The sequence below is a fragment of the Zootermopsis nevadensis genome, unplaced genomic scaffold (assembly GCF_977971745.1).
Source record: "Zootermopsis nevadensis isolate Lab colony 2312 unplaced genomic scaffold, Znev_1.0 Znev_ptg000007l, whole genome shotgun sequence".
In the NCBI taxonomy this organism is placed as follows: Eukaryota; Metazoa; Arthropoda; class Insecta; order Blattodea; family Termopsidae; genus Zootermopsis; species Zootermopsis nevadensis.
In genome coordinates this window covers 11,057,659-11,064,226 of record NW_028259139.1, presented here as the reverse complement: position 1 = coordinate 11,064,226, position 6,568 = coordinate 11,057,659, and the positions used below count along the sequence as shown (strand labels likewise).

At 38.3% G+C, this 6,568-nt stretch overlaps 1 long non-coding RNA gene across 2 annotated transcripts in view; it reads right to left on the bottom strand.

Moving 5' to 3' along the window:
• Positions 1–4,498: 4,498 nt before the first annotated feature.
• The window catches only part of LOC110834425 (uncharacterized), a 41,130-nt gene continuing 39,060 nt past the window's right edge, over positions 4,499–6,568 (bottom strand). The window contains exons 3-4 of one of the 2 annotated variants that reach the window (XR_002544587.2): positions 4,981–5,177; positions 4,499–4,873 (exon numbers count right to left, since the gene is read on the bottom strand). This is a non-coding gene — a long non-coding RNA (uncharacterized LOC110834425). The remainder of the gene's footprint in view (positions 4,874–4,980; positions 5,178–6,568) is intronic. The other variant, XR_015533931.1, reaches the window with a different exon arrangement.

Below are 6,568 nucleotides of genomic sequence, written 5' to 3'. Positions count from 1 at the left end.
CAAAATTGTGTGAGAAGATAATAAGAAACAGCTAAGAGAGAAATATGTATGTTCAGTAACAAAAGCTATATAACTTCATCCAAAATAACAAAAATAAAATAGTTTATGTTACTGACATCAGAATTAAATATGTTAGAATAAATACATCGATAGGTTATAAATGAAATGTAGACGTGTCAGAATCCAAGATTATATGATTAACTGCAAACTACACGTAAAAAGAATGAATAAGAACAAATAACAATGCAGATTAACTATACAAGTGTTGACAGAAGAAAAGTTAACAGGACGCTGAACAAACAGCATATTACCGTAACAGGTCATACGACTTAATAGCTAGTAATATTACGATTATTATTATTATATCGCTGTTTGATACATTTTATGATTTGACCTGCTCTGCTTCAATAGACGGATGGGCCTATCATTACAGTTTTGGTATCCGAAGCATAAGGCGTCATTAAACCATAAGCTCCAACGAACTGCATATTACAAGAATCGCTAAACACATCTATTGTTTGTGGGACAGAATATTCACTCCGTTCACCTGTAATACAGCGCAGTTCCATTTTAATAACAAAAATCATGCAGAATCCATTAGAGTTCGTATTAACGCGGTTGGGCTGAATGAAGAAATTTACATTTGTATGACACATTATTGCTTTGTAAAACTGGATTCACACAACGCTTTTTCGCGTGAAATGATCCTTTTCACGACTTATCACTCGTATTACAGGGGGGACAAAGTGTACTGAGCTGCATTTCACTCATTCACGCCTACTGTGAAATTTTAAATTGATGTTGGGAACAGAATTTCTCAGATGTTCGAAAAATGAGTAACTACATAACATCAGCCACGTACAGTAACATATAATTTAAAAATTATAATTCCGTAAGAGCAAGAAAATGGCTTTGTTCTATGTTGTTGCGCCTTACAATCTGTTTTACCGACGTTTCAGACTATAAGGCGCAATAAACCAGAAGACAACCATCTTCATACTCTTCATACTTGCCGCTGTGAGAACCTCAAATCTCATTCTGTAAGGATAAGTTTGTAAAAACAACGTCATTTTATTAATATGTGATTATGTACGGAAGCCAAGTCCCACACTAACATGTTACAAATATAATGGGGTACTTGAATATTAACAACGCTCCTCTAAAATTCATACGAAATGTCTGCAAATTAAAATAAGACAAATAAGCTTCGGAGAAAATATGTGTGTGAAAAATCTGAAAGGAAGAAACATCTTGGAAGACCTAGGCATAGCTGGAAAGATGTCACAGGTTTAATTAAAGTTTAATCCTTTTAAACTCAACGGTAACTCTAAGCTTTAAAAATCATTAACTATGCGTTTTTATATATTAATTTCGTACGATTCTCGCTGCAAACAGCGATTATTTCCTTAAACAGCTTCAACCAATTGATCTTTGTAATGGTGAAGTGTTGTGTTTTCTTTTCGGTACGGACTGAACTCTTAAAATATTATTTCGACGATTTACTGGAAGGATGTGTGGGCACTGCCGTAAATTTGCTTTGTCAGGCCCCCCCCCCCCCCCCAGAACTTTCTATTCTTCGGCAACAAAGGGCTAAACAGTACCGTTTCAATATATCACCGTGCTAAACGATCAAAACATTTTATTAACATTCGTTTAAATTTCGCGACGTCTTCTCCTGTTTGCATTAAGAACACACACAAGGCACATGCTTTGCAGATAGGGTCGGTGCAGCAAACATCTCATTCATGTCTGTGCGTAAATAAACCCACTGCACTTTAATTAATCCACGCCCTCTTCTGCATCCTGTTTAACAGACATCTTTCTCTCTGTCTAATGAAATGTCAGTTCCGGATAACATCAACGTTCCTTCCTGCCTCTCGGCTTCTTCTTGTCCTGATTGCTAAACCTCTGCTTCCCTTCTAAACCTTCCGCCTTTACAAACCTTCAAATGTTAATACAACCCACACACCACCTGTAAAAGACTGCCATCTTTGGTGGTAACTTACAAAATGCTCTGTTGTCTTCCTCGTATTTTAAAATGTTCACAGAAAACTAAAAGTAAAGTAATGTGTGTAAAAGTACGTTATTTTGTAATACTTTCAAATGGGTAAAACACTTCAAATTCTTAGCTGACTAGGAAGTCGTATGTCACGTGGTGTCATTATCTTTTTTAATGGGGGCGACTTCTGCTTTGATTTTCCGGTCGCTACTTTGTTAGAAAATATTAAGTTAATTGGATGGTTGCCTGATTTGCAGACCACAGCGAGAAACTCACAAGTACCGTTGAATACCCCACAATGTTGATTCAAAAAGAAATATGTACTGCAGAAAAATTATTGCATAACCAGGGGACATGTAGTACGCATGAGAGAGATCAGAAATGGACACAGAATTTTGGTTCGAAAGCCTGAAGGGGACAGGTCACCTAAAATACCTAGGCGTAGTTGGTAGGATAATATTAAAATGTATCTTAAAAACATAATGTGTGGACTGGAATCATGCGACTCAGGATAAGAACCAGTGACCGTTTTCTGTGAATATGGCAATGAACCTTCAAGTTCTATACAAAGCGGGAAAATTCTACAGTAAATAAGCGTCTATCAGATTTTCAATAAGGGCTCTGCCCATGGAGTTATTTCACATAGCTTCAGTATAATCAGATTTCAAACTTTAGAAATATTGTCACTGTGTAAAATGTTTTTAGTCACACTAATTTTCATTTATTAAAAATAAAAGTAAATTTAAAAAAGAGCATAAATCTTATACTAAAGCCTATATCTTGGGTTTACAATTTTCTCTAGCACTGTTTCACTACTTTCGATGTCTAAAATATCGATTCAAACCCATATTAGAAATTATATTTAACATATGTTGATAACTGCATAACACTTCGTTACTTTAAGTGGATAAATCAATGCGGTGGTGTAGTGAAATACAGGATAACAGTGGACCACTTGGTACTTGAACCTGACCGCTCTTTTTTTTATATTTTATTTTTATTAAAACCTCAAGTACGACGTCCGAAGACCTATCTTATAAATACTATATCCCCCCATTCGAGCATTCACTTCAAGCGCATTGAAGTAAAAAGCATACAATAAAAACCTTTTCTCACAATGGAAACAACTTGATCTGGTTCTCTACTTAGACCACAGTCAAAAATGTTCTGCTCACTCGTCAGTCATGACCATTTATTGGCGCTGTCACGTCTCATAATCCGACTATCTTCTCAATTTCACTCATAGCCCAGTGCTTCAGATCGTAGTAAGTTTGGCTCCACATCGTGAAGTGAAGTCCCAACACCGAAATCCCAGTTTTCATAATGCAAGAATTCTAAACAAAATTACGTAAAACAAGAATATTTAACAAAAATTATACAAAGATTTGAAGTTCTCACATTGGTTTTGAAGCAGTGCAGGCTCGTGTTTCGGAGAAGAAAATTGTACCCATTATCAGTGTGCTGATGGAGGTTGTAAGCGCCTCTGAAACGTACCAGGTTACACGGAGCACATCCCACATTCGGCGCCTTGAGAACCCAAAATCCTTTTTACTTAGCGTGCTTATAATTATGGATAAAAGAAGAAGGAAGACTTTTAAATTAGCGTTCAAAGAAAAGTAGGTGAATGTATTGCCAACAGAATCTTGTTCTTTAATTTCCAGCCAAAGCCGAAATCAATTGTACACATCGCTGGGTCTGTTTCTGCTTGCTACACACACCAAAACACATCCGACTGCGCTTATCGTAGCCTGGATATTTCTTTGGTTCTGTTACTGTCTCTTTACATTCTTTTTCTTCCTTTGTAAATCAACTTGTCCCAGCCATTTTTCCCCTACCTTGTTCGCCTTCTTTCTCTCCACCTACTCCTTGCCTTTCCGCATTTCCTTTCCGTACATAAAGAACTCCAGTGATTTCTTTAATGGTTGCTAGAAAAGTTCTCTCCCTTTCCTGCAGTTCTGTTTGTTTCTCTCATCGCTAAGCTGTTACGTAATTCGGGTCATTCCTAAATAAGGATCGTTCATCACTCACTGACCCACCCATTCGCTCAATTAGACTCATATTACTTACACAGTCTCGATTATACGGTTCAGTTCCGGTCCTAACAACAGAACGTTGAGTTCTCTTGCATACACAAACACACATTCCGCTAAATCAACTAACTAAACAATGTTTCTGGTTTGTATAATTGATTGGTTAGCATCAATCGGACTTGAGGCATGCCTCTCAAAGCTCAAACAGATAACTGACTCAGATTTGTCGGCACTGTACCTCATTTCAAGCAGTGTTTATTCGTAAGATATTAAATTCGGAAAATGCTTGATACATTTCAGTCCATAATCTCTTATTTTCTACCGAAAGAAACTTGAGGATAAAAATATGCAAAATTATAAATTTTAGCTGTTGTTTTATATGGGGATTAAATTGTTACTCAGTGTATTATAAGGATAAAGACTGAGGGCAATTAACAACAGGGTGCTAAAAGTATATTTAATCGTAATAGAGAAGAATTGAAAGGAAGATGAAATATATAAATAACTGGTTCATATTTTGTACAATTCACTAAATATCAAAAGCTGAATTTATCGTATTATAAAAGAATCCCACAAATATCTTCGGCCGCTGATCTTTGCAGAAACCACACATCGACTTACCTACCGCCTATACCTGCATCTCCTCGCTTTACACTGACATTCCTGCGGTATCGTATTCGATTCCCAACTTTCCTAAAGATGACTGTCTTCTGGGATGTTGCGCCATGCAGTCTCGTGGAAACTAACTGACTCTTCAGAGGTGCTTACTGCTTCCATCATCAGGGCTAATCCTGTGCTGAGATGTTCTACCTCAAAATCGTCCGGATGCAGCCAGCAACTAAAACTAAAGGAAATACCGAGCTCGAAGATTTTAAGTTAACTAAAATATTAGATACCGAACTGCCGTATACTCATCCATAGAATAAAACTTAATTAATATCTAAACTGTACCTATGTTTCGATGATCTTCCTTTGTCTCTGGCAGTCCTCAACACATCGTGTTGGTTCTCGACGTAAAATCCGATGCGAAAACTAAGACTGCGGAAGGGAGACAATCAGGACTCCTCATTCTCTGCTCGTAGGAATCACTCTTTGAGGTTCACTGCACCGCGCATCGCAAGCCACACAGAGAGACATCGTGGATGTATCTGACAAAGCGAAGGGAGACGCAGTTTACTAACCGGCAGCATTTCAACATATTCCCGAGCAACCAAATGTTCCAAGGAAGCAGCTAGCAATTATGAAACTCTAACAACGAATCTACAAATTGTAAAGGTAAAATCATTCCTGCGCTTCCTAAGTACGAGGCTGTCAAGGCGTACGGGGTAGTGGAGATAAACCTCCACCAATTAAATCCCCGCACTACAAGGTTGGCTTCACGCTCTGGCTGTTTTCTCCCGGAAAAGAGTCACCTGTACGGACAGGAAGCTGTGAGGACCCACAGCCGGCTTTTACACGGTGACAATAAATCCCTGACCCTGCAGGGAATCGAACACCGATCGTCCAGGTTGCAAAAATTCGCCTCAAAGGCTTAAATGTAGGCCTCGCATTGAAGTAAAATTCGTAAAATTGTTCGGAAGAAAAAAATTATGAATGGAATGACAAACAAACTACAAGACACGAACTGCTCATTTCGCATTCTTTGTAGTCCGTGTAAGATCTTAAAATGCACAGGGTCACTGAGGAAACTGAAAGTAATTGACGCTGGAAATGTAACATACGCCCCTTTGAAGTAAATTGTTCTGCCAATGGCAGCTATCTACGTGTTGTGTAGGTGATGAAAGATGAAAAAGACCTATCTGCCCTCTGTCGTGAGATGGACAGTTTATACTTTGACCTCTCAGTAAGTAGAATCTCGTTGTAAAGAGACTTCTGTCTCATCGCATTTGGCACGAGTTTCCTCTACGATCAATAATACGTCTGCCTGGATAAGACAGTGGTAGCAGCAGGATACAATAATCTCCATTCCATGATACGTCTGTTATTTTGTGACGTACGCATGACCGACCTTGATCACAGAACCACGAAACAAATTAGTATGACATCTACGATATCCAAAGTAATGAAGTCTCATTAGGCATGAGCTGACGATGATCGTACAGACTACAGAAACGTATAACCCATCCATGTAAACCGGAGAAAAGGAAAACTTTCTACCGACCACGATAATTGAATGCTACTGCATGAGGCACAACGCGGACCCCTGGAAAATGCGAATTTGGAATTAGAATTTAGCTTTCACTTGTAAAGCTGTAGTTATCCACATTCGTCTTCTGTAGACACTGGTGACTGTTCTTTGTAATTGCACATTTGATACAGGATTAAACGACGTTTCAGGAGCATATTTCTGGCTCCATCAGTGTTGCCAATCGCACGACAAAAATATTCTAATGTTGCCCTCACTGTTTTCATTCTCTTCGTGTTTTTAGCTTACACAGACACAAGAGAAACATGATAACGCAAAGAACAATATTTCCTGATTACAGTGACACAGTATCGTTCCAGGCTAACACTGTGGAGGGAAGCCCAGAATGTACTC